Genomic DNA, 27562 nt, shown 5'->3' on the forward strand with positions numbered 1-27562 from the left:
AGAGGGCGAGAACCAGGCCGGTGGGCAAAACAGGCCAACATTTCAGAGTCTCTGCTCAAGGTACAAAAAGGTGGACTGTTCACATGTGTATGTCTGGGAATATGCAAATTTCTTTTGTACAAACCTCAGCTCATTAGGAGTTGTCGGGGCTGCTGGGGAAGGGGAACAGGAAATGTGAATCAGGCTTTCAGTTAAGTGGCACTGTAGGCCTTTTGTCCCCTAGCCATTTTACGCTTTCAACACCACCTCTCCAATCGATATGCTCAGAGCCACCACTGTGCTCTACACATAGCCATGCACCGTATGTGCCTTTTTCACACGTACTTTCATTAAACCTGAATATAGAAGGATATATCTGTCTAGGCTGGAGACACATGAAACAAGTCTGACGTGCCCCTTCAAGTCTACCTGAGAGGAAGCTGACTCAGGATTGGTGACCTCTCAGGGCACCTCTAAACGGGCACAAATAACGGGCAAGCCCTATGAAAAGCACAGCATGAGTCTTGGTCCCACCTTTAAAAAGGAGGGTGACCTCTGGGATCTGGCAGCAGGATCTTTGGGAGATAAGAAAATATACTGCCTGCGATCGTGAAGTTTCAAGTCAGTCAAGAAAAGCAATCTCATGCACTGCACAAGCTCTTTCCCATGAGGCACCTCTCCTGCACTCTGTTTATGCAAATGAGCAAGCAGAGAGCTCAGGAATAAAACACCAAACTCATGTCCCCCAAAAAAGCAGCAGACAATTGCTGGATATTCCCCAACTTGTAATGCTTTTCTTTTAAACAAATGATAAACAGCCTCACCTGTGGCAAGGCTTAAAAAAATTGAATAAACTCTTAAATGTTCCTCTCCACGGAAATCTTTAGTAAAAGGCGAAAGATTTTTTCGTTTTGAAGAGAAACCAGAGTAAGTGACAATATAGCTCTCTAGGGTAAGTGGCGGCACATCAAAGACCCTGTCATTGCGAGGGTGAGGACCTGAAAGGTATTTTCAGGCTCTAAGAAAGAGGGCGAGAACCAGGCCGGTGGGCAAAACAAGCCAACATTTCAAAGTCTCTGCTCAAGGTACAAAAAGGTGGACTGTTCACATGTGTATGTCTGGGAATATGCAAATTTCTTTTGTACTCACCTCAGCTCATTAGGAGTTGTCGGGGCTGCTGGGGAAGGGGAACAGGAAATGTGAATCAGGCTTTTAGTTAAGTGGCACTGTAGGCCTTTTGTCCCCTAGCCATTTTACGCTTTCAACACGCTCTACACATAGCCATGCACCGTATGTGCCTTTTTCACACGTACTTTCATTAAACCTGAATATAGAAGGATATATCTGTCTAGGCTGGAGACACATGAAACAAGTCTGACGTGCCCCTTCAAGTCTACCTGAGAGGAAGCTGACTCAGGATTGGTGACCTCTCAGGGCACCTCTAAACGGGCACAAATAACGGGCAAGCCCTATGAAAAGCACAGCATGAGTCTTGGTCCCACCTTTAAAAAGGAGGGTGACCTCTGGGATCTGGCAGCAGGATCTTTGGGAGATAAGAAAATATACTGCCTGCGATCGTGAAGTTTCAAGTCAGTCAAGAAAAGCAATCTCATGCACTGCACAAGCTCTTTCCCATGAGGCACCTCTCCTGCACTCTGTTTATGCAAATGAGCAAGCAGAGAGCTCAGGAATAAAACACCAAACTCATGTCCCCCAAAAAAGCAGCAGACAATTGCTGGATATTCCCCAACTTGTAATGCTTTTCTTTTAAACAAATGATAAACAGCCACACCTGTGGCAAGGCTTAAAAAAATTGAATAAACTCTTAAATGTTCCTCTCCACGGAAATCTTTAGTAAAAGGCGAAAGATTTTTTCGTTTTGAAGAGAAACCAGAGTAAGTGACAATATAGCTCTCTAGGGTAAGTGGCGGCACATCAAAGACCCTGTCATTGCGAGGGTGAGGACCTGAAAGGTATTTTCAGGCTCTAAGAAAGAGGGCGAGAACCAGGCCGGTGGGCAAAACCGGCCAACATTTCAAAGTCTCTGCTCAAGGTACAAAAAGGTGGACTGTTCACATGTGTATGTCTGGGAATATGCAAATTTCTTTTGTACTCACCTCAGCTCATTAGGAGTTGTCAGGGCTGCTGGGGAAGGGGAACAGGAAATGTGAATCAGGCTTTTAGTTAAGTGGCACTGTAGGCCTTTTGTCCCCTAGCCATTTTACGCTTTCAACACCATCCCTCCAATCGATATGCTCAGAGCCACCACTGTGCTCTACACATAGCCATGCACCGTATGTGCCTTTTTCACACGTACTTTCATTAAACCTGAATATAGAAGGATATATCTGTCTAGGCTGGAGACACGTGAAACAAGTCTGACGTGCCCCTTCAAGTCTACCTGAGAGGAAGCTGACTCAGGATTGGCGACCTCTCAGGGCACCTCTAAACGGACACAAATAACGGGCAAGCCCTATGAAAAGCACAGCATGAGTCTTGGTCCCACCTTTAAAAAGGAGGGTGACCTCTGGGATCTGGCAGCAGGATCTTTGGGAGATAAGAAAATATACTGCCTGCGATCGTGAAGTTTCAAGTCAGTCAAGAAAAGCAATCTCATGCACTGCACAAGCTCTTTCCCATGAGGCACCTCTCCTGCACTCTGTTTATGCAAATGAGCAAGCAGAGAGCTCAGGAATAAAACACCAAACTCATGTCCCCCAAAAAAAACAGCAGACAATTGCTGGATATTCCCCAACTTGTAATGCTTTTCTTTTAAACAATTGATAAACAGCCTCACCTGTGGCAAGGCTTAAAAAAATTGAATAAACTCTTAAATGTTCCTCTCCACGGAAATCTTTAGTAAAAGGCGAAAGATTTTTTCGTTTTGAAGAGAAACCAGAGTAAGTGACAATATAGCTCACTAGGGTAAGTGGCGCCACATCAAAGACCCTGTCATTGCGAGGCTGAGGACCTGAAAGGTATTTTCAGGCTCTAAGAAAGAGGGCGAGAACCAGGCCGGTGGGCAAAACAGGCCAACATTTCAGAGTCTCTGCTCAAGGTACAAAAAGGTGGACTGTTCACATGTGTATGTCTGGGAATATGCAAATTTCTTTTGTACTCACCTCAGCTCATTAGGAGTTGTCGGGGCTGCTGGGGAAGGGGAACAGGAAATGTGAATCAGGCTTTCAGTTAAGTGGCACTGTAGGCCTTTTGTCCCCTAGCCATTTTACGCTTTCAACACCATCTCTCCAATCGATATGCTCAGAGCCACCACTGTGCTCTACACATAGCCATGCACCGTATGTGCCTTTTTCACACGTACTTTCATTAAACCTGAATATAGAAGGATATATCTGTCTAGGCTGGAGACACATGAAACAAGTCTGACGTGCCCCTTCAAGTCTACCTGAGAGGAAGCTGACTCAGGATTGGTGACCTCTCACGGGCACAAATAACGGGCAAGCCCTATGAAAAGCACAGCATGAGTCTTGGTCCCACCTTTAAAAAGGAGGGTGACCTCTGGGATCTGGCAGCAGGATCTTTGGGAGATAAGAAAATATACTGCCTGCGATCGTGAAGTTTGAAGTCAGTCAAGAAAAGCAATCTCATGCACTGCACAAGCTCTTTCCCATGAGGCACCTCTCCTGCACTCTGTTTATGCAAATGAGCAAGCAGAGAGCTCAGGAATAAAACACCAAACTAATGTCCCCCAAAAAAGCAGCAGACAATTGCTGGATATTCCCCAACTTCTAATACTTTTCTTTTAAACAAATGATAAACAGCCTCACCTGTGGCAAGGCTTAAAAAAATTGAATAAACTCTTAAATGTTCCTCGCCACGGAAATCTTTAGTAAAAGGCGAAAGATTTTTTCGTTTTGAAGAGAAACCAGAATAAGTGACAATATAGCTCTCTAGGGTAAGTGGCGCCACATCAAAGACCCTGTCATTGCGAGGGTGAGGACCTGAAAGGTATTTTCAGGCTCTAAGAAAGAGGGCGAGAACCAGGCCGGTGGGCAAAACAGGCCAACATTTCAGAGTCTCTGCTCAAGGTACAAAAAGGTGGACTGTTCACATGTGTATGTCTGGGAATATGCAAATTTCTTTTGTACTCACCTCAGCTCATTAGGAGTTGTCGGGGCTGCTGGGGAAGGGGAACAGGAAATGTGAATCAGGCTTTTAGTTAAGTGGCACTGTAGGCCTTTTGTCCCCTAGCCATTTTACGCTTTCAACACCATCCCTCCAATCGATATGCTCAGAGCCACCACTGTGCTCTACACATAGCCATGCACCGTATGTGCCTTTTTCACACGTACTTTCATTAAACCTGAATATAGAAGGATATATCTGTCTAGGCTGGAGACACATGAAACAAGTCTGACGTGCCCCTTCAAGTCTACCTGAGAGGAAGCTGACTCAGGATTGGCGACCTCTCAGGGCACCTCTAACAGGCACAAATACCGGGCAAGCCCTATGAAAAGCACAGCATGAGTCTTGGTCCCACCTTTAAAAAGGAGGGTGACCTCTGGGATCTGGCAGCAGGATCTTTGGGAGATAAGAAAATATACTGCCTGCGATCGTGAAGTTTCAAGTCAGTCAAGAAAAGCAATCTCATGCACTGCACAAGCTCTTTCCCATGAGGCACCTCTCCTGCACTCTGTTTATGCAAATGAGCAAGCAGAGAGCTCAGGAATAAAACACCAAACTCATGTCCCCCAAAAAAGCAGCAGACAATTACTGCATATTCCCCAACTTCTAATGTTTTTATTTTAAACAAATGATAAACAACCTCACCTGTGACAAGGCTTAAAAAAATTGAATAAACTCTTAAATGTTCCTCTCCACGGAAATCTTTAGTAAAAGGCGAAAGATTTTTTCGTTTTGAAGAGAAACCAGAGTAAGTGACAATATAGCTCTCTAGGGTAAGTGGCGCCACATCAAAGACCCTGTCATTGCGAGGGTGAGGACCTGAAAGGTATTTTCAGGCTCTAAGAAAGAGGGCGAGAACCAGGCCGGTGGGCAAAACAGGCCAACATTTCAGAGTCTCTGCTCAAGGTACAAAAAGGTGGACTGTTCACATGTGTATGTCTGGGAATATGCAAATTTCTTTTGTACTCACCTCAGCTCATTAGGAGTTGTCGGGGCTGCTGGGGAAGGGGAACAGGAAATGTGAATCAGGCTTTCAGTTAAGTGGCACTGTAGGCCTTTTGTCCCCTAGCCATTTTACGCTTTCAACACCATCTCTCCAATCGATATGCTCAGAGCCACCACTGTGCTCTACACATAGCCATGCACCGTATGTGCCTTTTTCACACGTACTTTCATTAAACCTGAATATAGAAGGATATATCTGTCTAGGCTGGAGACACATGAAACAAGTCTGACGTGCCCCTTCAAATCTACCTGAGAGGAAGCTGACTCAGGATTGGCGACCTCTCAACGGGCACAAATAACGGGCAAGCCCTATGAAAAGCACAGCATGAGTCTTGGTCCCACCTTTAAAAAGGAGGGTGACCTCTGGGATCTGGCAGCAGGATCTTTGGGAGATAAGAAAATATACTGCCTGCGATCGTGAAGTTTCAAGTCAGTCAAGAAAAGCAATCTCATGCACTGCACAAGCTCTTTCCCATGAGGCACCTCTCCTGCACTCTGTTTATGCAAATGAGCAAGCAGAGAGCTCAGGAATAAAACACCAAACTCATGTCCCCCAAAAAAAACAGCAGACAATTGCTGGATATTCCCCAACTTGTAATGCTTTTCTTTTAAACAATTGATAAACAGCCTCACCTGTGGCAAGGCTTAAAAAAATTGAATAAACTCTTAAATGTTCCTCTCCACGGAAATCTTTAGTAAAAGGCGAAAGATTTTTTCGTTTTGAAGAGAAACCAGAGTAAGTGACAATATAGCTCACTAGGGTAAGTGGCGCCACATCAAAGACCCTGTCATTGCGAGGCTGAGGACCTGAAAGGTATTTTCAGGCTCTAAGAAAGAGGGCGAGAACCAGGCCGGTGGGCAAAACAGGCCAACATTTCAGAGTCTCTGCTCAAGGTACAAAAAGGTGGACTGTTCACATGTGTATGTCTGGGAATATGCAAATTTCTTTTGTACTCACCTCAGCTCATTAGGAGTTGTCGGGGCTGCTGGGGAAGGGGAACAGGAAATGTGAATCAGGCTTTCAGTTAAGTGGCACTGTAGGCCTTTTGTCCCCTAGCCATTTTACGCTTTCAACACCATCTCTCCAATCGATATGCTCAGAGCCACCACTGTGCTCTACACATAGCCATGCACCGTATGTGCCTTTTTCACACGTACTTTCATTAAACCTGAATATAGAAGGATATATCTGTCTAGGCTGGAGACACATGAAACAAGTCTGACGTGCCCCTTCAAGTCTACCTGAGAGGAAGCTGACTCAGGATTGGTGACCTCTCACGGGCACAAATAACGGGCAAGCCCTATGAAAAGCACAGCATGAGTCTTGGTCCCACCTTTAAAAAGGAGGGTGACCTCTGGGATCTGGCAGCAGGATCTTTGGGAGATAAGAAAATATACTGCCTGCGATCGTGAAGTTTCAAGTCAGTCAAGAAAAGCAATCTCATGCACTGCACAAGCTCTTTCCCATGAGGCACCTCTCCTGCACTCTGTTTATGCAAATGAGCAAGCAGAGAGCTCAGGAATAAAACACCAAACTCATGTCCCCCAAAAAAGCAGCAGACAATTGCTGGATATTCCCCAACTTGTAATGCTTTTCTTTTAAACAAATGATAAACAGCCTCACCTGTGGCAAGGCTTAAAAAAATTGAATAAACTCTTAAATGTTCCTCTCCACGGAAATCTTTAGTAAAAGGCGAAAGATTTTTTCGTTTTGAAGAGAAACCAGAGTAAGTGACAATATAGCTCTCTAGGGTAAGTGGCGGCACATCAAAGACCCTGTCATTGCGAGGGTGAGGACCTGAAAGGTATTTTCAGGCTCTAAGAAAGAGGGCGAGAACCAGGCCGGTGGGCAAAACAGGCCAACATTTCAAAGTCTCTGCTCAAGGTACAAAAAGATGGACTGTTCAGATGTGTATGTCTGGGAATATGCAAATTTCTTTTGTACTCACCTCAGCTCATTAGGAGTTGTCAGGGCTGCTGGGGAAGGGGAACAGGAAATGTGAATCAGGCTTTTAGTTAAGTGGCACTGTAGGCCTTTTGTCCCCTAGCCATTTTACGCTTTCAACACCATCCCTCCAATCGATATGCTCAGAGCCACCACTGTGCTCTACACATAGCCATGCACCGTATGTGCCTTTTTCACACGTACTTTCATTAAACCTGAATATAGAAGGATATATCTGTCTAGGCTGGAGACACGTGAAACAAGTCTGACGTGCCCCTTCAAGTCTACCTGAGAGGAAGCTGACTCAGGATTGGCGACCTCTCAGGGCACCTCTAAACGGACACAAATAACGGGCAAGCCCTATGAAAAGCACAGCATGAGTCTTGGTCCCACCTTTAAAAAGGAGGGTGACCTCTGGGATCTGGCAGCAGGATCTTTGGGAGATAAGAAAATATACTGCCTGCGATCGTGAAGTTTCAAGTCAGTCAAGAAAAGCAATCTCATGCACTGCACAAGCTCTTTCCCATGAGGCACCTCTCCTGCACTCTGTTTATGCAAATGAGCAAGCAGAGAGCTCAGGAATAAAACACCAAACTCATGTCCCCCAAAAAAGCAGCAGACAATTTCTGGATATTCCCCAACTTGTAATGCTTTTCTTTTAAACAAATGATAAACAGCCTCACCTGTGGCAAGGCTTAAAAAAATTGAATAAACTCTTAAATGTTCCTCTCCACGGAAATCTTTAGTAAAAGGCGAAAGATTTTTTCGTTTTGAAGAGAAACCAGAGTAAGTGACAATATAGCTCTCTAGGGTAAGTGGCGGCACATCAAAGACCCTGTCATTGCGAGGGTGAGGACCTGAAAGGTATTTTCAGGCTCTAAGAAAGAGGGCGAGAACCAGGCCGGTGGGCAAAACAGGCCAACATTTCAAAGTCTCTGCTCAAGGTACAAAAAGGTGGACTGTTCACATGTGTATGTCTGGGAATATGCAAATTTCTTTTGTACTCACCTCAGCTCATTAGGAGTTGTCGGGGCTGCTGGGGAAGGGGAACAGGAAATGTGAATCAGGCTTTTAGTTAAGTGGCACTGTAGGCCTTTTGTCCCCTAGCCATTTTACGCTTTCAACACCATCCCTCCAATCGATATGCTCAGAGCCACCACTGTGCTCTACACATAGCCATGCACCGTATGTGCCTTTTTCACACGTACTTTCATTAAACCTGAATATAGAAGGATATATCTGTCTAGGCTGGAGACACGTGAAACAAGTCTGACGTGCCCCTTCAAGTCTACCTGAGAGGAAGCTGACTCAGGATTGGCGACCTCTCAGGGCACCTCGAACGGGCACAAATAACGGGCAAGCCCTATGAAAAGCACAGCATGAGTCTTGGTCCCACCTTTAAAAAGGAGGGTGACCTCTGGGATCTGGCAGCAGGATCTTTGGGAGATAAGAAAATATACTGCCTGCGATCGTGAAGTTTGAAGTCAGTCAAGAAAAGCAATCTCATGCACTGCACAAGCTCTTTCCCATGAGGCACCTCTCCTGCACTCTGTTTATGCAAATGAGCAAGCAGAGAGCTCAGGAATAAAACACCAAACTCATGTCCCCCAAAAAAGCAGCAGACAATTGCTGGATATTCCCCAACTTCTAATACTTTTCTTTTAAACAAATGATAAACAGCCTCACCTGTGGCAAGGCTTAAAAAAATTGAATAAACTCTTAAATGTTCCTCGCCACGGAAATCTTTAGTAAAAGGCGAAAGATTTTTTCGTTTTGAAGAGAAACCAGAATAAGTGACAATATAGCTCTCTAGGGTAAGTGGCGCCACATCAAAGACCCTGTCATTGCGAGGGTGAGGACCTGAAAGGTATTTTCAGGCTCTAAGAAAGAGGGCGAGAACCAGGCCGGTGGGCAAAACAGGCCAACATTTCAGAGTCTCTGCTCAAGGTACAAAAAGGTGGACTGTTCACATGTGTATGTCTGGGAATATGCAAATTTCTTTTGTACTCACCTCAGCTCATTAGGAGTTGTCGGGGCTGCTGGGGAAGGGGAACAGGAAATGTGAATCAGGCTTTTAGTTAAGTGGCACTGTAGGCCTTTTGTCCCCTAGCCATTTTACGCTTTCAACACCATCCCTCCAATCGATATGCTCAGAGCCACCACTGTGCTCTACACATAGCCATGCACCGTATGTGCCTTTTTCACACGTACTTTCATTAAACCTGAATATAGAAGGATATATCTGTCTAGGCTGGAGACACATGAAACAAGTCTGACGTGCCCCTTCAAGTCTACCTGAGAGGAAGCTGACTCAGGATTGGCGACCTCTCAGGGCACCTCTAACAGGCACAAATAACGGGCAAGCCCTATGAAAAGCACAGCATGAGTCTTGGTCCCACCTTTAAAAAGGAGGGTGACCTCTGGGATCTGGCAGCAGGATCTTTGGGAGATAAGAAAATATACTGCCTGCGATCGTGAAGTTTCAAGTCAGTCAAGAAAAGCAATCTCATGCACTGCACAAGCTCTTTCCCATGAGGCACCTCTCCTGCACTCTGTTTATGCAAATGAGCAAGCAGAGAGCTGAGGAATAAAACACCAAACTCATGTCCCCCAAAAATGCAGCAGACAATTGCTGGATATTCCCCAACTTCTAATGTTTTTATTTTAAACAAATGATAAACAGCCTCACCTGTGGCAAGGCTTAAAAAAATTGAATAAACTCTTAAATGTTCCTCTCCACGGAAATCTTTAGTAAAAGGCGAAAGATTTTTTCGTTTTGAAGAGAAACCAGAGTAAGTGACAATATAGCTCTCTAGGGTAAGTGGCGCCACATCAAAGACCCTGTCATTGCGAGGGTGAGGACCTGAAAGGTATTTTCAGGCTCTAAGAAAGAGGGCGAGAACCAGGCCGGTGGGCAAAACAGGCCAACTTTTCAAAGTCTCTGCTCAAGGTACAAAAAAGTGGACTGTTCACATGTGTATGTCTGGGAATATGCAAATTTCTTTTGTACTAACCTCAGCTCATTAGGAGTTGTCGGGGCTGCTGGGGAAGGGGAAAAGGAAATGTGAATCAGGCTTTTAGTTAAGTGGCACTGTAGGCCTTTTGTCCCCTAGCCATTTTACGCTTTCAACACCATCCCTCCAATCGATATGCTCAGAGCCACCACTGCGCTCTACACATAGCCATGCACCCTATGTGCCTTTTTCACACGTACTTTCATTAAACCTGAATATAGAAGGATATATCTGTCTAGGCTGGAGACACATGAAACAAGTCTGACGTGCCCCTTCAAGTCTACCTGAGAGGAAGCTGACTCAGGATTGGTGACATCTCAGGGCACCTCTAAACGGACACAAATAACGGGCAAGCCCTATGAAAAGCACAGCATGAGTCTTGGTCCCACCTTTAAAAAGGAGGGTGACCTCTGGGATCTGGCAGCAGGATCTTTGGGAGATAAGAAAATATACTGCCTGCGATCGTGAAGTTTCAAGTCAGTCAAGAAAAGCAATCTCATGCACTGCACAAGCTCTTTCCCATGAGGCACCTCTCCTGCACTCTGTTTATGCAAACGAGCAAGCAGAGAGCTCAGGAATAAAACACCAAACTCATGTCCCCCAAAAAAGCAGCAGACAATTACTGCATATTCCCCAACTTCTAATGTTCTTATTTTAAACAAATGATAAACAGCCTCACCTGTGACAAGGCTTAAAAAAATTGAATAAACTCTTAAATGTTCCTCTCCACGGAAATCTTTAGTAAAAGGCGAAAGATTTTTTCGTTTTGAAGAGAAACCAGAGTAAGTGACAATATAGCTCTCTAGGGTAAGTGGCGCCACATCAAAGACCCTGTCATTGCGAGGGTGAGGACCTGAAAGGTATTTTCAGGCTCTAAGAAAGAGGGCGAGAACCAGGCCGGTGGGCAAAACAGGCCAACATTTCAGAGTCTCTGCTCAAGGTACAAAAAGGTGGACTGTTCACATGTGTATGTCTGGGAATATGCAAATTTCTTTTGTACTCACCTCAGCTCATTAGGAGTTGTCGGGGCTGCTGGGGAAGGGGAACAGGAAATGTGAATCAGGCTTTCAGTTAAGTGGCACTGTAGGCCTTTTGTCCCCTAGCCATTTTACGCTTTCAACACCATCTCTCCAATCGATATGCTCAGAGCCACCACTGTGCTCTACACATAGCCATGCACCGTATGTGCCTTTTTCACACGTACTTTCATTAAACCTGAATATAGAAGGATATATCTGTCTAGGCTGGAGACACATGAAACAAGTCTGACGTGCCCCTTCAAATCTACCTGAGAGGAAGCTGACTCAGGATTGGCGACCTCTCAGGGCACCTCTAACAGGCACAAATAACGGGCAAGCCCTATGAAAAGCACAGCATGAGTCTTGGTCCCACCTTTAAAAAGGAGGGTGACCTCTGGGATCTGGCAGCAGGATCTTTGGGAGATAAGAAAATATACTGCCTGCGATCGTGAAGTTTCAAGTCAGTCAAGAAAAGCAATCTCATGCACTGCACAAGCTCTTTCCCATGAGGCACCTCTCCTGCACTCTGTTTATGCAAATGAGCAAGCAGAGAGCTGAGGAATAAAACACCAAACTCATGTCCCCCAAAAATGCAGCAGACAATTGCTGGATATTCCCCAACTTCTAATGTTTTTATTTTAAACAAATGATAAACAGCCTCACCTGTGGCAAGGCTTAAAAAAATTGAATAAACTCTTAAATGTTCCTCTCCACGGAAATCTTTAGTAAAAGGCGAAAGATTTTTTCGTTTTGAAGAGAAACCAGAGTAAGTGACAATATAGCTCTCTAGGGTAAGTGGCGCCACATCAAAGACCCTGTCATTGCGAGGGTGAGGACCTGAAAGGTATTTTCAGGCTCTAAGAAAGAGGGCGAGAACCAGGCCGGTGGGCAAAACAGGCCAACTTTTCAAAGTCTCTGCTCAAGGTACAAAAAAGTGGACTGTTCACATGTGTATGTCTGGGAATATGCAAATTTCTTTTGTACTAACCTCAGCTCATTAGGAGTTGTCGGGGCTGCTGGGGAAGGGGAAAAGGAAATGTGAATCAGGCTTTTAGTTAAGTGGCACTGTAGGCCTTTTGTCCCCTAGCCATTTTACGCTTTCAACACCATCCCTCCAATCGATATGCTCAGAGCCACCACTGCGCTCTACACATAGCCATGCACCCTATGTGCCTTTTTCACACGTACTTTCATTAAACCTGAATATAGAAGGATATATCTGTCTAGGCTGGAGACACATGAAACAAGTCTGACGTGCCCCTTCAAGTCTACCTGAGAGGAAGCTGACTCAGGATTGGTGACCTCTCAGGGCACCTCTAAACGGACACAAATAACGGGCAAGCCCTATGAAAAGCACAGCATGAGTCTTGGTCCCACCTTTAAAAAGGAGGGTGACCTCTGGGATCTGGCAGCAGGATCTTTGGGAGATAAGAAAATATACTGCCTGCGATCGTGAAGTTTCAAGTCAGTCAAGAAAAGCAATCTCATGCACTGCACAAGCTCTTTCCCATGAGGCACCTCTCCTGCACTCTGTTTATGCAAATGAGCAAGCAGAGAGCTCAGGAATAAAACACCAAACTCATGTCCCCCAAAAAAGCAGCAGACAATTACTGCATATTCCCCAACTTCTAATGTTTTTATTTTAAACAAATGATAAACAGCCTCACCTGTGACAAGGCTTAAAAAAATTGAATAAACTCTTAAATGTTCCTCTCCACGGAAATCTTTAGTAAAAGACGAAAGATTTTTTCGTTTTGAAGAGAAACCAGAGTAAGTGACAATATAGCTCTCTAGGGTAAGTGGCGCCACATCAAAGACCCTGTCATTGCGAGGGTGAGGACCTGAAAGGTATTTTCAGGCTCTAAGAAAGAGGGCGAGAACCAGGCCGGTGGGCAAAACAGGCCAACATTTCAGAGTCTCTGCTCAAGGTACAAAAAGGTGGACTGTTCACATGTGTATGTCTGGGAATATGCAAATTTCTTTTGTACTCACCTCAGCTCATTAGGAGTTGTCGGGGCTGCTGGGGAAGGGGAACAGGAAATGTGAATCAGGCTTTCAGTTAAGTGGCACTGTAGGCCTTTTGTCCCCTAGCCATTTTACGCTTTCAACACCATCTCTCCAATCGATATGCTCAGAGCCACCACTGTGCTCTACACATAGCCATGCACCGTATGTGCCTTTTTCACACGTACTTTCATTAAACCTGAATATAGAAGGATATATCTGTCTAGGCTGGAGACACATGAAACAAGTCTGACGTGCCCCTTCAAATCTACCTGAGAGGAAGCTGACTCAGGATTGGCGACCTCTCAACGGGCACAAATAACGGGCAAGGCCTATGAAAAGCACAGCATGAGTCTTGGTCCCACCTTTAAAAAGGAGGGTGACCTCTGGGATCTGGCAGCAGGATCTTTGGGAGATAAGAAAATATACTGCCTGCGATCGTGAAGTTTCAAGTCAGTCAAGAAAAGCAATCTCATGCACTGCACAAGCTCTTTCCCATGAGGCACCTCTCCTGCACTCTGTTTATGCAAATGAGCAAGCAGAGAGCTCAGGAATAAAACACCAAACTCATGTCCCCCAAAAAAGCAGCAGAAAATTGCTGCATATTCCCCAACTTCTAATGTTTTTATTTTAAACAAATGATAAACAGCCTCACCTGTGGCAAGGCTTAAAAAAATTGAATAAACTCTTAAACGTTCCTCTCCACGGAAATCTTTAGTAAAAGGCGAAAGATTTTTTCGTTTTGAAGAGAAACCAGAGTAAGTGACAATATAGCTCTCTAGGGTAAGTGGCGCCACATCAAAGACCCTGTCATTGCGAGGGTGAGGACCTGAAAGGTATTTTCAGGCTCTAAGAAAGAGGGCGAGAACCAGGCCGGTGGGCAAAACAGGCCAACATTTCAGAGTCTCTGCTCAAGGTACAAAAAGGTGGACTGTTCACATGTGTATGTCTGGGAATATGCAAATTTCTTTTGTACTCACCTCAGCTCATTAGGAGTTGTCGGGGCTGCTGGGGAAGGGGAACAGGAAATGTGAATCAGGCTTTCAGTTAAGTGGCACTGTAGGCCTTTTGTCCCCTAGCCATTTTACGCTTTCAACACCATCCCTCCAATCGATATGCTCAGAGCCACCACTGTGCTCTACACATAGCCATGCACCGTATGTGCCTTTTTCACATGTACTTTCATTAAACCTGAATATAGAAGGATATATCTGTCTAGGCTGGAGACACATGAAACAAGTCTGACGTGCCCCTTCAAGTCTACCTGAGAGGAAGCTGACTCAGGATTGGTGACCTCTCACGGGCACAAATAACGGGCAAGCCCTATGAAAAGCACAGCATGAGTCTTGGTCCCACCTTTAAAAAGGAGGGTGACCTCTGGGATCTGGCAGCAGGATCTTTGGGAGATAAGAAAATATACTGCCTGCGATCGTGAAGTTTCAAGTCAGTCAAGAAAAGCAATCCCATGCACTGCACAAGCTCTTTCCCATGAGGCACCTCTCCTGCACTCTGTTTATGCAAATGAGCAAGCAGAGAGCTCAGGAATAAAACACCAAACTCATGTCCCCCAAAAAAGCAGCAGACAATTGCTGGATATTCCCCAACTTCTAATGCTTTTCTTTTAAACAAATCATAAACAGCCTCACCTGTGGCAAGGCTTAAAAAAATTGAATAAACTCTTAAATGTTCCTTTCCACGGAAATCTTTACTAAAAGGCGAAAGATTTTTTCGTTTTGAAGAGAAACCAGAGTAAGTGACAATATAGCTCTCTAGGGTAAGTGGCGCCACATCAAAGACCCTGTCATTGCGAGGGTGAGGACCTGAAAGGTATTTTCAGGCTCTAAGAAAGAGGGCGAGAACCAGGCCGGTGGGCAAAACAGGCCAACATTTCAGAGTCTCTGCTCAAGGTACAAAAAGGTGGACTGTTCACATGTGTATGTCTGGGAATATGCAAATTTCTTTTGTACTCACCTCAGCTCATTAGGAGTTGTCGGGGCTGCTGGGGAAGGGGAACAGGAAATGTGAATCAGGCTTTCAGTTAAGTGGCACTGTAGGCCTTTTGTCCCCTAGCCATTTTACGCTTTCAACACCATCTCTCCAATCGATATGCTCAGAGCCACCACTGTGCTCTACACATAGCCATGCACCGTATGTGCCTTTTTCACACGTACTTTCATTAAACCTGAATATAGAAGGATATATCTGTCTAGGCTGGAGACACATGAAACAAGTCTGACGTGCCCCTTCAAGTCTACCTGAGAGGAAGCTGACTCAGGATTGGCGACCTCTCAACGGGCACAAATAACGGGCAAGCCCTATGAAAAGCACAGCATGAGTCTTGGTCCCACCTTTAAAAAGGAGGGTGACCTCTGGGATCTGGCAGCAGGATCTTTGGGAGATAAGAAAATATACTGCCTGCGATCGTGAAGTTTCAAGTCAGTCAAGAAAAGCAATCTCATGCACTGCACAAGCTCTTTCCCATGAGGCACCTCTCCTGCACTCTGTTTATGCAAATGAGCAAGCAGAGAGCTCAGGAATAAAACACCAAACTCATGTCCCCCAAAAAAGCAGCAGACAATTGCTGGATATTCCCCAACTGCTAATGCTTTTCTTTTAAACAAATGATAAACAGCCTCACCTGTGGCAAGGCTTAAAAAAATTGAATAAACTCTTAAATGTTCCTTTCCACGGAAATCTTTAGTAAAAGGCGAAAGATTTTTTTGTTTTGAAGAGAAACTAGAGTAAGTGACAATATAGCTCTCTAGGGTAAGTGGCGCCACATCAAAGACCCTGTCATTGCGAGGGTGAGGACCTGAAAGGTATTTTCAGGCTCTAAGAAAGAGGGCGAGAACCAGGCCGGTGGGCAAAACAGGCCAACATTTCAGAGTCTCTGCTCAAGGTACAAAAAGGTGGACTGTTCACATGTGTATGTCTGGGAATATGCAAATTTCTTTTGTACAAACCTCAGCTCATTAGGAGTTGTCGGGGCTGCTGGGGAAGGGGAACAGGAAATGTGAATCAGGCTTTCAGTTAAGTGGCACTGTAGGCCTTTTGTCCCCTAGCCATTTTACGCTTTCAACACCATCTCTCCAATCGATATGCTCAGAGCCACCACTGTGCTCTACACATAGCCATGCACCGTATGTGCCTTTTTCACACGTACTTTCATTAAACCTGAATATAGAAGGATATATCTGTCTAGGCTGGAGACACATGAAACAAGTCTGACGTGCCCCTTCAAGTCTACCTGAGAGGAAGCTGACTCAGGATTGGTGACCTCTCAGGGCACCTCTAAACGGGCACAAATAACGGGCAAGCCCTATGAAAAGCACAGCATGAGTCTTGGTCCCACCTTTAAAAAGGAGGGTGACCTCTGGGATCTGGCAGCAGGATCTTTGGGAGATTAGAAAATATACTGCCTGCGATCGTGAAGTTTCAAGTCAGTCAAGAAAAGCAATCTCATGCACTGCACAAGCTCTTTCCCATGAGGCACCTCTCCTGCACTCTGTTTATGCAAATGAGCAAGCAGAGAGCTCAGGAATAAAACACCAAACTCATGTCCCCCAAAAAAGCAGCAGACAATTGCTGGATATTCCCCAACTTCTAATGCTTTTCTTTTAAACAAATGATAAACAGCCTCACCTGTGGCAAGGCTTAAAAAAATTGAATAAACTCTTAAATGTTCCTCTCCACGGAAATCTTTAGTAAAAGGCGAAAGATTTTTTCGTTTTGAAGAGAAACCAGAGTAAGTGACAATATAGCTCTCTAGGGTAAGTGGCGCCACATCAAAGACCCTGTCATTGCGAGGGTGAGGACCTGAAAGGTATTTTCAGGCTCTAAGAAAGAGGGCGAGAACCAGGCCGGTGGGCAAAACAGGCCAACATTTCAGAGTCTCTGCTCAAGGTACAAAAAGGTGGACTGTTCACATGTGTATGTCTGGGAATATGCAAATTTCTTTTGTACAAACCTCAGCTCATTAGGAGTTGTCGGGGCTGCTGGGGAAGGGGAACAGGAAATGTGAATCAGGCTTTCAGTTAAGTGGCACTGTAGGCCTTTTGTCCCCTAGCCATTTTACGCTTTCAACACCATCTCTCCAATCGATATGCTCAGAGCCACCACTGTGCTCTACACATAGCCATGCACCGTATGTGCCTTTTTCACACGTACTTTCATTAAACCTGAATATAGAAGGATATATCTGTCTAGGCTGGAGACACATGAAACAAGTCTGACGTGCCCCTTCAAGTCTACCTGAGAGGAAGCTGACTCAGGATTGGTGACCTCTCACGGGCACAAATAACGGGCAAGCCCTATGAAAAGCACAGCATGAGTCTTGGTCCCACCTTTAAAAAGGAGGGTGACCTCTGGGATCTGGCAGCAGGATCTTTGGGAGATAAGAAAATATACTGCCTGCGATCGTGAAGTTTCAAGTCAGTCAAGAAAAGCAATCTCATGCACTGCACAAGCTCTTTCCCATGAGGCACCTCTCCTGCACTCTGTTTATGCAAATGAGCAAGCAGAGAGCTCAGGAATAAAACACCAAACTCATGTCCCCCAAAAAAGCAGCAGACAATTGCTGGATATTCCCCAACTTGTAATGCTTTTCTTTTAAACAAATGATAAACAGCCTCACCTGTGGCAAGGCTTAAAAAAATTGAATAAACTCTTAAATGTTCCTCTCCACGGAAATCTTTAGTAAAAGGCGAAAGATTTTTTCGTTTTGAAGAGAAACCAGAGTAAGTGACAATATAGCTCTCTAGGGTAAGTGGCGGCACATCAAAGACCCTGTCATTGCGAGGGTGAGGACCTGAAAGGTATTTTCAGGCTCTAAGAAAGAGGGCGAGAACCAGGCCGGTGGGCAAAACAGGCCAACATTTCAAAGTCTCTGCTCAAGGTACAAAAAGGTGGACTGTTCAGATGTGTATGTCTGGGAATATGCAAATTTCTTTTGTACTCACCTCAGCTCATTAGGAGTTGTCAGGGCTGCTGGGGAAGGGGAACAGGAAATGTGAATCAGGCTTTTAGTTAAGTGGCACTGTAGGCCTTTTGTCCCCTAGCCATTTTACGCTTTCAACACCATCCCTCCAATCGATATGCTCAGAGCCACCACTGTGCTCTACACATAGCCATGCACCGTATGTGCCTTTTTCACACGTACTTTCATTAAACCTGAATATAGAAGGATATATCTGTCTAGGCTGGAGACACGTGAAACAAGTCTGACGTGCCCCTTCAAGTCTACCTGAGAGGAAGCTGACTCAGGATTGGTGACCTCTCACGGGCACAAATAACGGGCAAGCCCTATGAAAAGCACAGCATGAGTCTTGGTCCCACCTTTAAAAAGGAGGGTGACCTCTGGGATCTGGCAGCAGGATCTTTGGGAGATAAGAAAATATACTGCCTGCGATCGTGAAGTTTGAAGTCAGTCAAGAAAAGCAATCTCATGCACTGCACAAGCTCTTTCCCATGAGGCACCTCTCCTGCACTCTGTTTATGCAAATGAGCAAGCAGAGAGCTCAGGAATAAAACACCAAACTCATGTCCCCCAAAAAAGCAGCAGACAATTGCTGGATATTCCCCAACTTCTAATACTTTTCTTTTAAACAAATGATAAACAGCCTCACCTGTGGCAAGGCTTAAAAAAATTGAATAAACTCTTAAATGTTCCTCGCCACGGAAATCTTTAGTAAAAGGCGAAAGATTTTTTCGTTTTGAAGAGAAACCAGAATAAGTGACAATATAGCTCTCTAGGGTAAGTGGCGCCACATCAAAGACCCTGTCATTGCGAGGGTGAGGACCTGAAAGGTATTTTCAGGCTCTAAGAAAGAGGGCGAGAACCAGGCCGGTGGGCAAAACAGGCCAACATTTCAGAGTCTCTGCTCAAGGTACAAAAAGGTGGACTGTTCACATGTGTATGTCTGGGAATATGCAAATTTCTTTTGTACTCACCTCAGCTCATTAGGAGTTGTCGGGGCTGCTGGGGAAGGGGAACAGGAAATGTGAATCAGGCTTTTAGTTAAGTGGCACTGTAGGCCTTTTGTCCCCTAGCCATTTTACGCTTTCAACACCATCCCTCCAATCGATATGCTCAGAGCCACCACTGTGCTCTACACATAGCCATGCACCGTATGTGCCTTTTTCACACGTACTTTCATTAAACCTGAATATAGAAGGATATATCTGTCTAGGCTGGAGACACATGAAACAAGTCTGACGTGCCCCTTCAAGTCTACCTGAGAGGAAGCTGACTCAGGATTGGCGACCTCTCAGGGCACCTCTAACAGGCACAAATAACGGGCAAGCCCTATGAAAAGCACAGCATGAGTCTTGGTCCCACCTTTAAAAAGGAGGGTGACCTCTGGGATCTGGCAGCAGGATCTTTGGGAGATAAGAAAATATACTGCCTGCGATCGTGAAGTTTCAAGTCAGTCAAGAAAAGCAATCTCATGCACTGCACAAGCTCTTTCCCATGAGGCACCTCTCCTGCACTCTGTTTATGCAAATGAGCAAGCAGAGAGCTGAGGAATAAAACACCAAACTGATGTCCCCCAAAAATGCAGCAGACAATTGCTGGATATTCCCCAACTTCTAATGTTTTTATTTTAAACAAATGATAAACAGCCTCACCTGTGGCAAGGCTTAAAAAAATTGAATAAACTCTTAAATGTTCCTCTCCACGGAAATCTTTAGTAAAAGGCGAAAGATTTTTTCGTTTTGAAGAGAAACCAGAGTAAGTGACAATATAGCTCTCTAGGGTAAGTGGCGCCACATCAAAGACCCTGTCATTGCGAGGGTGAGGACCTGAAAGGTATTTTCAGGCTCTAAGAAAGAGGGCGAGAACCAGGCCGGTGGGCAAAACAGGCCAACTTTTCAAAGTCTCTGCTCAAGGTACAAAAAAGTGGACTGTTCACATGTGTATGTCTGGGAATATGCAAATTTCTTTTGTACTAACCTCAGCTCATTAGGAGTTGTCGGGGCTGCTGGGGAAGGGGAAAAGGAAATGTGAATCAGGCTTTTAGTTAAGTGGCACTGTAGGCCTTTTGTCCCCTAGCCATTTTACGCTTTCAACACCATCCCTCCAATCGATATGCTCAGAGCCACCACTGCGCTCTACACATAGCCATGCACCCTATGTGCCTTTTTCACACGTACTTTCATTAAACCTGAATATAGAAGGATATATCTGTCTAGGCTGGAGACACATGAAACAAGTCTGACGTGCCCCTTCAAGTCTACCTGAGAGGAAGCTGACTCAGGATTGGTGACCTCTCAGGGCACCTCTAAACGGACACAAATAACGGGCAAGCCCTATGAAAAGCACAGCATGAGTCTTGGTCCCACCTTTAAAAAGGAGGGTGACCTCTGGGATCTGGCAGCAGGATCTTTGGGAGATAAGAAAATATACTGCCTGCGATCGTGAAGTTTCAAGTCAGTCAAGAAAAGCAATCTCATGCACTGCACAAGCTCTTTCCCATGAGGCACCTCTCCTGCACTCTGTTTATGCAAATGAGCAAGCAGAGAGCTCAGGAATAAAACACCAAACTCATGTCCCCCAAAAAAGCAGCAGACAATTACTGCATATTCCCCAACTTCTAATGTTTTTATTTTAAACAAATGATAAACAGCCTCACCTGTGACAAGGCTTAAAAAAATTGAATAAACTCTTAAATGTTCCTCTCCACGGAAATCTTTAGTAAAAGGCGAAAGATTTTTTCGTTTTGAAGAGAAACCAGAGTAAGTGACAATATAGCTCTCTAGGGTAAGTGGCGCCACATCAAAGACCCTGTCATTGCGAGGGTGAGGACCTGAAAGGTATTTTCAGGCTCTAAGAAAGAGGGCGAGAACCAGGCCGGTGGGCAAAACAGGCCAACATTTCAGAGTCTCTGCTCAAGGTACAAAAAGGTGGACTGTTCACATGTGTATGTCTGGGAATATGCAAATTTCTTTTGTACTCACCTCAGCTCATTAGGAGTTGTCGGGGCTGCTGGGGAAGGGGAACAGGAAATGTGAATCAGGCTTTCAGTTAAGTGGCACTGTAGGCCTTTTGTCCCCTAGCCATTTTACGCTTTCAACACCATCCCTCCAATCGATATGCTCAGAGCCACCACTGTGCTCTACACATAGCCATGCACCGTATGTGCCTTTTTCACATGTACTTTCATTAAACCTGAATATAGAAGGATATATCTGTCTAGGCTGGAGACACATGAAACAAGTCTGACGTGCCCCTTCAAGTCTACCTGAGAGGAAGCTGACTCAGGATTGGTGACCTCTCACGGGCACAAATAACGGGCAAGCCCTATGAAAAGCACAGCATGAGTCTTGGTCCCACCTTTAAAAAGGAGGGTGACCTCTGGGATCTGGCAGCAGGATCTTTGGGAGATAAGAAAATATACTGCCTGCGATCGTGAAGTTTCAAGTCAGTCAAGAAAAGCAATCTCATGCACTGCACAAGCTCTTTCCCATGAGGCACCTCTCCTGCACTCTTGTTTATGCAAATGAGCAAGCAGAGAGCTCAGGAATAAAACACCAAACTCATGTCCCCCAAAAAAGCAGCAGACAATTGCTGGATATTCCCCAACTTCTAATGCTTTTCTTTTAAACAAATCATAAACAGCCTCACCTGTGGCAAGGCTTAAAAAAATTGAATAAACTCTTAAATGTTCCTTTCCACGGAAATCTTTACTAAAAGGCGAAAGATTTTTTCGTTTTGAAGAGAAACCAGAGTAAGTGACAATATAGCTCTCTAGGGTAAGTGGCGCCACATCAAAGACCCTGTCATTGCGAGGGTGAGGACCTGAAAGGTATTTTCAGGCTCTAAGAAAGAGGGCGAGAACCAGGCCGGTGGGCAAAACAGGCCAACATTTCAGAGTCTCTGCTCAAGGTACAAAAAGGTGGACTGTTCACATGTGTATGTCTGGGAATATGCAAATTTCTTTTGTACTCACCTCAGCTCATTAGGAGTTGTCGGGGCTGCTGGGGAAGGGGAACAGGAAATGTGAATCAGGCTTTCAGTTAAGTGGCACTGTAGGCCTTTTGTCCCCTAGCCATTTTACGCTTTCAACACCATCTCTCCAATCGATATGCTCAGAGCCACCACTGTGCTCTACACATAGCCATGCACCGTATGTGCCTTTTTCACACGTACTTTCATTAAACCTGAATATAGAAGGATATATCTGTCTAGGCTGGAGACACATGAAACAAGTCTGACGTGCCCCTTCAAGTCTACCTGAGAGGAAGCTGACTCAGGATTGGCGACCTCTCAACGGGCACAAATAACGGGCAAGCCCTATGAAAAGCACAGCATGAGTCTTGGTCCCACCTTTAAAAAGGAGGGTGACCTCTGGGATCTGGCAGCAGGATCTTTGGGAGATAAGAAAATATACTGCCTGCGATCGTGAAGTTTCAAGTCAGTCAAGAAAAGCAATCTCATGCACTGCACAAGCTCTTTCCCATGAGGCACCTCTCCTGCACTCTGTTTATGCAAATGAGCAAGCAGAGAGCTCAGGAATAAAACACCAAACTCATGTCCCCCAAAAAAGCAGCAGACAATTGCTGGATATTCCCCAACTGCTAATGCTTTTCTTTTAAACAAATGATAAACAGCCTCACCTGTGGCAAGGCTTAAAAAAATTGAATAAACTCTTAAATGTTCCTTTCCACGGAAATCTTTAGTAAAAGGCGAAAGATTTTTTTGTTTTGAAGAGAAACTAGAGTAAGTGACAATATAGCTCTCTAGGGTAAGTGGCGCCACATCAAAGACCCTGTCATTGCGAGGGTGAGGACCTGAAAGGTATTTTCAGGCTCTAAGAAAGAGGGCGAGAACCAGGCCGGTGGGCAAAACAGGCCAACATTTCAGAGTCTCTGCTCAAGGTACAAAAAGGTGGACTGTTCACATGTGTATGTCTGGGAATATGCAAATTTCTTTTGTACAAACCTCAGCTCATTAGGAGTTGTCGGGGCTGCTGGGGAAGGGGAACAGGAAATGTGAATCAGGCTTTCAGTTAAGTGGCACTGTAGGCCTTTTGTCCCCTAGCCATTTTACGCTTTCAACACCATCTCTCCAATCGATATGCTCAGAGCCACCACTGTGCTCTACACATAGCCATGCACCGTATGTGCCTTTTTCACACGTACTTTCATTAAACCTGAATATAGAAGGATATATCTGTCTAGGCTGGAGACACATGAAACAAGTCTGACGTGCCCCTTCAAGTCTACCTGAGAGGAAGCTGACTCAGGATTGGTGACCTCTCAGGGCACCTCTAAACGGGCACAAATAACGGGCAAGCCCTATGAAAAGCACAGCATGAGTCTTGGTCCCACCTTTAAAAAGGAGGGTGACCTCTGGGATCTGGCAGCAGGATCTTTGGGAGATTAGAAAATATACTGCCTGCGATCGTGAAGTTTCAAGTCAGTCAAGAAAAGCAATCTCTTGCACTGCACAAGCTCTTTCCCATGAGGCACCTCTCCTGCACTCTGTTTATGCAAATGAGCAAGCAGAGAGCTCAGGAATAAAACACCAAACTCATGTCCCCCAAAAAAGCAGCAGACAATTGCTGGATATTCCCCAACTTCTAATGCTTTTCTTTTAAACAAATGATAAACAGCCTCACCTGTGGCAAGGCTTAAAAAAACTTGAATAAACTCTTAAATGTTCCTCTCCACGGAAATCTTTAGTAAAAGGCGAAAGATTTTTTCGTTTTGAAGAGAAACCAGAGTAAGTGACAATATAGCTCTCTAGGGTAAGTGGCGCCACATCAAAGACCCTGTCATTGCGAGGGTGAGGACCTGAAAGGTATTTTCAGGCTCTAAGAAAGAGGGCGAGAACCGGGCCGGTGGGCAAAACAGGCCAACATTTCAGAGTCTCTGCTCAAGGTACAAAAAGGTGGACTGTTCACATGTGTATGTCTGGGAATATGCAAATTTCTTTTGTACAAACCTCAGCTCATTAGGAGTTGTCGGGGCTGCTGGGGAAGGGGAACAGGAAATGTGAATCAGGCTTTCAGTTAAGTGGCACTGTAGGCCTTTTGTCCCCTAGCCATTTTACGCTTTCAACACCACCTCTCCAATCGATATGCTCAGAGCCACCACTGTGCTCTACACATAGCCATGCACCGTATGTGCCTTTTTCACACGTACTTTCATTAAACCTGAATATAGAAGGATATATCTGTCTAGGCTGGAGACACATGAAACAAGTCTGACGTGCCCCTTCAAGTCTACCTGAGAGGAAGCTGACTCAGGATTGGTGACCTCTCAGGGCACCTCTAAACGGGCACAAATAACGGGCAAGCCCTATGAAAAGCACAGCATGAGTCTTGGTCCCACCTTTAAAAAGGAGGGTGACCTCTGGGATCTGGCAGCAGGATCTTTGGGAGATAAGAAAATATACTGCCTGCGATCGTGAAGTTTCAAGTCAGTCGAGAAAAGCAATCTCATGCACTGCACAAGCTCTTTCCCATGAGGCACCTCTCCTGCACTCTGTTTATGCAAATGAGCAAGCAGAGAGCTCAGGAATAAAACACCAAACTCATGTCCCCCAAAAAAGCAGCAGACAATTGCTGGATATTCCCCAACTTGTAATGCTTTTCTTTTAAACAAATGATAAACAGCCTCACCTGTGGCAAGGCTTAAAAAAATTGAATAAACTCTTAAATGTTCCTCTCCACGGAACTCTTTAGTAAAAGGCGAAAGATTTTTTCGTTTTGAAGAGAAACCAGAGTAAGTGACAATATAGCTCTCTAGGGTAAGTGGCGGCACATCAAAGACCCTGTCATTGCGAGGGTGAGGACCTGAAAGGTATTTTCAGGCTCTAAGAAAGAGGGCGAGAACCAGGCCGGTGGGCAAAACAGGCCAACATTTCAAAGTCTCTGCTCAAGGTACAAAAAGGTGGACTGTTCACATGTGTATGTCTGGGAATATGCAAATTTCTTTTGTACTCACCTCAGCTCATTAGGAGTTGTCGGGGCTGCTGGGGAAGGGGAACAGGAAATGTGAATCAGGCTTTTAGTTAAGTGGCACTGTAGGCCTTTTGTCCCCTAGCCATTTTACGCTTTCAACACGCTCTACACATAGCCATGCACCGTATGTGCCTTTTTCACACGTACTTTCATTAAACCTGAATATAGAAGGATATATCTGTCTAGGCTGGAGACACGTGAAACAAGTCTGACGTGCCCCTTCAAGTCTACCTGAGAGGAAGCTGACTCAGGATTGGCGACCTCTCAGGGCACCTCGAACGGGCACAAATAACGGGCAAGCCCTATGAAAAGCACAGCATGAGTCTTGGTCCCACCTTTAAAAAGGAGGGTGACCTCTGGGATCTGGCAGCAGGATCTTTGGGAGATAAGAAAATATACTGCCTGCGATCGTGAAGTTTCAAGTCAGTCAAGAAAAGCAATCTCATGCACTGCACAAGCTCTTTCCCATGAGGCACCTCTCCTGCACTCTGTTTATGCAAATGAGCAAGCAGAGAGCTCAGGAATAAAACACCAAACTCATGTCCCCCAAAAAAGCAGCAGACAATTGCTGGATATTCCCCAACTTGTAATGCTTTTCTTTTAAACAAATGATAAACAGCCTCACCTGTGGCAAGGCTTAAAAAAATTGAATAAACTCTTAAATGTTCCTCTCCACGGAAATCTTTAGTAAAAGGCGAAAGATTTTTTCGTTTTGAAGAGAAACCAGAGTAAGTGACAATATAGCTCTCTAGGGTAAGTGGCGGCACATCAAAGACCCTGTCATTGCGAGGGTGAGGACCTGAAAGGTATTTTCAGGCTCTAAGAAAGAGGGCGAGAACCAGGCCGGTGGGCAAAACAGGCCAACATTTCAAAGTCTCTGCTCAAGGTACAAAAAGGTGGACTGTTCACATGTGTATGTCTGGGAATATGCAAATTTCTTTTGTACTCACCTCAGCTCATTAGGAGTTGTCAGGGCTGCTGGGGAAGGGGAACAGGAAATGTGAATCAGGCTTTTAGTTAAGTGGCACTGTAGGCCTTTTGTCCCCTAGCCATTTTACGCTTTCAACACCATCCCTCCAATCGATATGCTCAGAGCCACCACTGTGCTCTACACATAGCCATGCACCGTATGTGCCTTTTTCACACGTACTTTCATTAAACCTGAATATAGAAGGATATATCTGTCTAGGCTGGAGACACGTGAAACAAGTCTGACGTGCCCCTTCAAGTCTACCTGAGAGGAAGCTGACTCAGGATTGGCGACCTCTCAGGGCACCTCTAAACGGACACAAATAACGGGCAAGCCCTATGAAAAGCACAGCATGAGTCTTGGTCCCACCTTTAAAAAGGAGGGTGACCTCTGGGATCTGGCAGCAGGATCTTTGGGAGATAAGAAAATATACTGCCTGCGATCGTGAAGTTTCAAGTCAGTCAAGAAAAGCAATCTCATGCACTGCACAAGCTCTTTCCCATGAGGCACCTCTCCTGCACTCTGTTTAAGCAAATGAGCAAGCAGAGAGCTCAGGAATAAAACACCAAACTCATGTCCCCCAAAAAAGCAGCAGACAATTTCTGGATATTCCCCAACTTGTAATGCTTTTCTTTTAAACAAATGATAAACAGCCTCACCTGTGGCAAGGCTTAAAAAAATTGAATAAACTCTTAAATGTTCCTCTCCACGGAAATCTTTAGTAAAAGGCGAAAGATTTTTTCGTTTTGAAGAGAAACCAGAGTAAGTGACAATATAGCTCTCTAGGGTAAGTGGCGCCACATCAAAGACCCTGTCATTGCGAGGCTGAGGACCTGAAAGGTATTTTCAGGCTCTAAGAAAGAGGGCGAGAACCAGGCCGGTGGGCAAAACAGGCCAACATTTCAGAGTCTCTGCTCAAGGTACAAAAAGGTGGACTGTTCACATGTGTATGTCTGGGAATATGCAAATTTCTTTTGTACTCACCTCAGCTCATTAGGAGTTGTCGGGGCTGCTGGGGAAGGGGAACAGGAAATGTGAATCAGGCTTTCAGTTAAGTGGCACTGTAGGCCTTTTGTCCCCTAGCCATTTTACGCTTTCAACACCATCTCTCCAATCGATATGCTCAGAGCCACCACTGTGCTCTACACATAGCCATGCACCGTATGTGCCTTTTTCACACGTACTTTCATTAAACCTGAATATAGAAGGATATATCTGTCTAGGCTGGAGACACATGAAACAAGTCTGACGTGCCCCTTCAAGTCTACCTGAGAGGAAGCTGACTCAGGATTGGTGACCTCTCACGGGCACAAATAACGGGCAAGCCCTATGAAAAGCACAGCATGAGTCTTGGTCCCACCTTTAAAAAGGAGGGTGACCTCTGGGATCTGGCAGCAGGATCTTTGGGAGATAAGAAAATATACTGCCTGCGATCGTGAAGTTTGAAGTCAGTCAAGAAAAGCAATCTCATGCACTGCACAAGCTCTTTCCCATGAGGCACCTCTCCTGCACTC

General features: G+C 45.1%; 27 non-coding genes across 27 annotated transcripts; all 27 read right to left on the minus strand.

The window, feature by feature from the left end:
- Positions 1–795: 795 nt before the first annotated feature.
- On the minus strand, positions 796–910 carry LOC146773133 (U5 spliceosomal RNA). The gene has a single exon (XR_014973092.1). It is a non-coding gene; the product is annotated as a U5 spliceosomal RNA (small nuclear RNA).
- An 853-nt stretch (positions 911–1763) lies between these two features.
- On the minus strand, positions 1764–1878 carry LOC146773134 (U5 spliceosomal RNA). Its single transcript, XR_014973776.1, has one exon. It is a non-coding gene; the product is annotated as a U5 spliceosomal RNA (small nuclear RNA).
- An 890-nt stretch (positions 1879–2768) lies between these two features.
- On the minus strand, positions 2769–2883 carry LOC146773135 (U5 spliceosomal RNA). Its single transcript, XR_014973103.1, has one exon. It is a non-coding gene; the product is annotated as a U5 spliceosomal RNA (small nuclear RNA).
- Positions 2884–3759: 876 nt separating this feature from the next.
- On the minus strand, positions 3760–3874 carry LOC146773136 (U5 spliceosomal RNA). The gene has a single exon (XR_014974533.1). It is a non-coding gene; the product is annotated as a U5 spliceosomal RNA (small nuclear RNA).
- Positions 3875–4762: 888 nt separating this feature from the next.
- On the minus strand, positions 4763–4877 carry LOC146773137 (U5 spliceosomal RNA). The gene has a single exon (XR_014973749.1). It is a non-coding gene; the product is annotated as a U5 spliceosomal RNA (small nuclear RNA).
- An 878-nt stretch (positions 4878–5755) lies between these two features.
- Positions 5756–5870, minus strand: LOC146773138 (U5 spliceosomal RNA). Its single transcript, XR_014973114.1, has one exon. It is a non-coding gene; the product is annotated as a U5 spliceosomal RNA (small nuclear RNA).
- Positions 5871–6746: 876 nt separating this feature from the next.
- LOC146773139 (U5 spliceosomal RNA) lies at positions 6747–6861 on the minus strand. The gene has a single exon (XR_014973125.1). It is a non-coding gene; the product is annotated as a U5 spliceosomal RNA (small nuclear RNA).
- Positions 6862–7750: 889 nt separating this feature from the next.
- On the minus strand, positions 7751–7865 carry LOC146773140 (U5 spliceosomal RNA). Its single transcript, XR_014973137.1, has one exon. It is a non-coding gene; the product is annotated as a U5 spliceosomal RNA (small nuclear RNA).
- Positions 7866–8753: 888 nt separating this feature from the next.
- LOC146773141 (U5 spliceosomal RNA) lies at positions 8754–8868 on the minus strand. Its single transcript, XR_014974534.1, has one exon. It is a non-coding gene; the product is annotated as a U5 spliceosomal RNA (small nuclear RNA).
- Positions 8869–9756: 888 nt separating this feature from the next.
- On the minus strand, positions 9757–9871 carry LOC146773142 (U5 spliceosomal RNA). Its single transcript, XR_014973148.1, has one exon. It is a non-coding gene; the product is annotated as a U5 spliceosomal RNA (small nuclear RNA).
- An 889-nt stretch (positions 9872–10760) lies between these two features.
- Positions 10761–10875, minus strand: LOC146773143 (U5 spliceosomal RNA). The gene has a single exon (XR_014972815.1). It is a non-coding gene; the product is annotated as a U5 spliceosomal RNA (small nuclear RNA).
- An 888-nt stretch (positions 10876–11763) lies between these two features.
- LOC146773144 (U5 spliceosomal RNA) lies at positions 11764–11878 on the minus strand. The gene has a single exon (XR_014973159.1). It is a non-coding gene; the product is annotated as a U5 spliceosomal RNA (small nuclear RNA).
- An 889-nt stretch (positions 11879–12767) lies between these two features.
- Positions 12768–12882, minus strand: LOC146773145 (U5 spliceosomal RNA). Its single transcript, XR_014974112.1, has one exon. It is a non-coding gene; the product is annotated as a U5 spliceosomal RNA (small nuclear RNA).
- Positions 12883–13759: 877 nt separating this feature from the next.
- On the minus strand, positions 13760–13874 carry LOC146773146 (U5 spliceosomal RNA). Its single transcript, XR_014973753.1, has one exon. It is a non-coding gene; the product is annotated as a U5 spliceosomal RNA (small nuclear RNA).
- Positions 13875–14750: 876 nt separating this feature from the next.
- Positions 14751–14865, minus strand: LOC146773147 (U5 spliceosomal RNA). The gene has a single exon (XR_014974774.1). It is a non-coding gene; the product is annotated as a U5 spliceosomal RNA (small nuclear RNA).
- An 877-nt stretch (positions 14866–15742) lies between these two features.
- LOC146773148 (U5 spliceosomal RNA) lies at positions 15743–15857 on the minus strand. The gene has a single exon (XR_014974742.1). It is a non-coding gene; the product is annotated as a U5 spliceosomal RNA (small nuclear RNA).
- Positions 15858–16746: 889 nt separating this feature from the next.
- On the minus strand, positions 16747–16861 carry LOC146773149 (U5 spliceosomal RNA). The gene has a single exon (XR_014973170.1). It is a non-coding gene; the product is annotated as a U5 spliceosomal RNA (small nuclear RNA).
- Positions 16862–17737: 876 nt separating this feature from the next.
- Positions 17738–17852, minus strand: LOC146773150 (U5 spliceosomal RNA). The gene has a single exon (XR_014973181.1). It is a non-coding gene; the product is annotated as a U5 spliceosomal RNA (small nuclear RNA).
- An 876-nt stretch (positions 17853–18728) lies between these two features.
- Positions 18729–18843, minus strand: LOC146773151 (U5 spliceosomal RNA). The gene has a single exon (XR_014974536.1). It is a non-coding gene; the product is annotated as a U5 spliceosomal RNA (small nuclear RNA).
- An 888-nt stretch (positions 18844–19731) lies between these two features.
- On the minus strand, positions 19732–19846 carry LOC146773152 (U5 spliceosomal RNA). Its single transcript, XR_014973192.1, has one exon. It is a non-coding gene; the product is annotated as a U5 spliceosomal RNA (small nuclear RNA).
- An 889-nt stretch (positions 19847–20735) lies between these two features.
- Positions 20736–20850, minus strand: LOC146773153 (U5 spliceosomal RNA). Its single transcript, XR_014972826.1, has one exon. It is a non-coding gene; the product is annotated as a U5 spliceosomal RNA (small nuclear RNA).
- An 877-nt stretch (positions 20851–21727) lies between these two features.
- LOC146773154 (U5 spliceosomal RNA) lies at positions 21728–21842 on the minus strand. Its single transcript, XR_014974775.1, has one exon. It is a non-coding gene; the product is annotated as a U5 spliceosomal RNA (small nuclear RNA).
- An 877-nt stretch (positions 21843–22719) lies between these two features.
- Positions 22720–22834, minus strand: LOC146773155 (U5 spliceosomal RNA). Its single transcript, XR_014974743.1, has one exon. It is a non-coding gene; the product is annotated as a U5 spliceosomal RNA (small nuclear RNA).
- An 889-nt stretch (positions 22835–23723) lies between these two features.
- On the minus strand, positions 23724–23839 carry LOC146773156 (U5 spliceosomal RNA). Its single transcript, XR_014972881.1, has one exon. It is a non-coding gene; the product is annotated as a U5 spliceosomal RNA (small nuclear RNA).
- An 889-nt stretch (positions 23840–24728) lies between these two features.
- On the minus strand, positions 24729–24843 carry LOC146773157 (U5 spliceosomal RNA). Its single transcript, XR_014974503.1, has one exon. It is a non-coding gene; the product is annotated as a U5 spliceosomal RNA (small nuclear RNA).
- An 852-nt stretch (positions 24844–25695) lies between these two features.
- Positions 25696–25810, minus strand: LOC146773158 (U5 spliceosomal RNA). The gene has a single exon (XR_014973203.1). It is a non-coding gene; the product is annotated as a U5 spliceosomal RNA (small nuclear RNA).
- Positions 25811–26699: 889 nt separating this feature from the next.
- On the minus strand, positions 26700–26814 carry LOC146773159 (U5 spliceosomal RNA). Its single transcript, XR_014973214.1, has one exon. It is a non-coding gene; the product is annotated as a U5 spliceosomal RNA (small nuclear RNA).
- Between the last annotated feature and the right edge of the window lie 748 nt (positions 26815–27562).

This window comes from Triturus cristatus, chromosome 12 (genome assembly GCF_964204655.1).
Source record: "Triturus cristatus chromosome 12, aTriCri1.1, whole genome shotgun sequence".
Taxonomy (NCBI): domain Eukaryota; kingdom Metazoa; phylum Chordata; class Amphibia; order Caudata; family Salamandridae; genus Triturus; species Triturus cristatus.